Source organism: Oncorhynchus tshawytscha, linkage group LG01 (genome assembly GCF_018296145.1).
Source record: "Oncorhynchus tshawytscha isolate Ot180627B linkage group LG01, Otsh_v2.0, whole genome shotgun sequence".
NCBI classification, from domain to species: domain Eukaryota; kingdom Metazoa; phylum Chordata; class Actinopteri; order Salmoniformes; family Salmonidae; genus Oncorhynchus; species Oncorhynchus tshawytscha.
The window spans coordinates 19,263,754-19,266,515 of NC_056429.1; positions in this window are offsets into that span (position 1 = coordinate 19,263,754).

Here is a 2,762-nt window from a genome sequence, read left to right on the forward strand (position 1 = left end):
ATCATGTAGTAGCCTAAACCTATCGATGTTACATTGAGCTGGGTGAATGGAATATGAATGACAGTCATCCAATATGCTTTAATTGAAATAAGGCCATACTCATTAAAAAAAAACATCCTTCTAATAGTAAACAGCACCGACCGCCACTGGTCTGAATACTTATGTAAATAAGGTATCTGTTTTTAATTTGTAATAATTTTGCTAAAATGTCTAAAAACCTGTTTTCGCATTGTCATTATGGTGTATTGTGTGTAGATTGAAGAATAAAATAAGGCTGTACCGTAACAAAATGTGGAAAAAGTCAAAGGGTCTGAATACTTTCCGAATGCACTGGGTAGCCTAGTGGTTAGAGCGGTAGACTAGTAACCGGAAGGTTGCAAGTTCAAACCCCCGAGTCTTAACTGACTTGCCTGGTTAAATAAAGGTAAAATAAAAAAATAAAAATATCTACATTTAAAAAAAATGTTTTATCAATAGGCTTTGTTGTACAATTAAAGGTCAAATACATTGCATTTAAAACAGTCAGCAATAATCTAATGAATTCAGAGCTTGGTAAATTATACCTAGGCTGAATATAAGCCTTCCACAACCATAAGACCCACTAATAATTAAATGATTTTATCAAAATAGTTGTACCTGCTTTTTTGTTGTTGCAATAATCACTGATCTGGCTTTCAGGTCAGTCTATAAAAATTACCTTTTTGTTACAAATTTAACCAGAACCATGCACAATGCGCATTCACTAATAATGTAGCAGGCATTATAGAAAATAAACACAGATCTCATAAACATTCTCTCAAGCACAAGCCCACGTGCTAGTGAGTAGCCAGCAAATATATATATTTCAAAATTTAGCCAACTTGGATTTAGGTGTAATCACATGCTCTGAATTCAGCTAACAAGGCAAAACAGTTAAATTGTTATGCACACAACCTTCTGTCCATCTCCAACTGTTTGAACAGCATGCTAGCCTGTCCAGTTTGTTCAGATGTTGAAATGAAGTGGCCTACCAGAATGAGAACAAGTTGCCAATTCCTTATATAACGGTTTTATGCTTATTGCACATTTATAAAACACAGCTAGTATAACAATATTTTTTGGACGAAAATACTGCTAGCGATACGTGCTACTGTAATGCACGCTCAACAAACTGAGTATTCATTTTCCAGAATCAATGTTCATCGGTACATCCGTTTTAGTAGTGTCTGCTCTGCTCAAAATTTGAGAAGTTGGATCATAAACAGGGTATGGGTAGAAAGGTTAACTTCTCCTCTATTACAGTAAAATATTGTGTTTAGTGTGTTGTGGTGTCCATACGACCAATTCTGTTGGCCCAAACCTCAAATGCAAATAGCGATTAATTAATTGAATTAGTTCAATATATCGCCCAGCCGTAATATGGAGCCAGGGGTTTACACAGCTAGTGCTCAACCTGGGCTCCAAAATGCAATTGAAGAGTTCAGAGATTGTGCTGGGGTTTGCCTGCCGCTGTCTAGGCCACAGATTGGCTGACCAGGTCACAAGACACAGGTCAGGAGAGAGTTGCCCCAAGCAACAAAGTTTGCCAGAAGTAGATGTGTGAAAGTTGGGAGTCTGTAAACAATGGAAAGCCCATTCCCCAGCACCTCTCCTCTCTGCAGAGTGAAATGGTGTCCCAGAGTTTGTGGGTTAGACCAGGCTGAGAGAAAATGTCCAGGAGCACTGTAAGGGTTTTCTACATTGACTATGTAAGGAATCCTAGTTTTTCCACTGATATCACCAATCACACTCTTCAATACAGTCAACAGTGTGTTTGTTTTGAGTTGCTAAATAACACTGTTAAATGTCAATGGTTTGTTGGTCTACCACATTGTTCCTGTGACATTTGAGAGTTAGAGAGAGAGAGATGGATAAACACATATTCTACTGTAATCTTACTTCTGCACTCTATCACTTATTCAATAATATTAACTTGAGACAGTATACATGCACATTGTCTTATTTAGAAATGTAATGTAACAACTGTTTTAAACCTCTGTTACATCGATTGATTTTCTGACTTCCAGTTGTTTCCACGGGCCCCATGTGTGATAGTTTTCCTTGTGGAATTAGTTCCATGGAAACAGCATTCCCAGAGAGTGTGTTTTTGCTAGTTGTAATCACATCTCTGGGCTCTGTAATGGTTGCTAATGAGATGTAGTGCATGCACAGCTTGACTTATTCTTCTGCATATTGCAGTGGCACAGCACACTGAAAACCAGGAGAACATTAGCTCCTTGTATTGTAGTGCAAACAAATTAGTTGCATTGCCAAACACACTAAGTATTACAGATACAGATGTATTCAATTTGATCAGAAAAGGTTTTTCACTGTGTCTGATGTGTATTAAAAAGTCTACACACACTTTTTGTATTCCCACAGAAGACTGGTTTCTGGTCAATATGCAATAGTCTACATTTCCTTAAATAAGCCTGTATGGTCTGAAATGTTGCTAACTTTTTTGATTGATTTAAATTCTTCTGGCTATATATTGTGGCACCTGTTTTCACTCTCCTCCAACTCAAAGTAGCAGTAGGCCTAGATAGTATGCATTACCTCTGATACTGTTCAACAAGATCTGAGGCTACTCTCTCTATATCAGTCACATCCTACATATTGATGACATCTGGTTTATAAGTAACTTCTCAATTCCCCTATGCCACAAACAAGCAAGTGATGTGATTGGTTGTTTAGGAGGTGGTGTGTGTGTAACTGTAGCTTGACGTGTGGTAACTGTAGCTTGT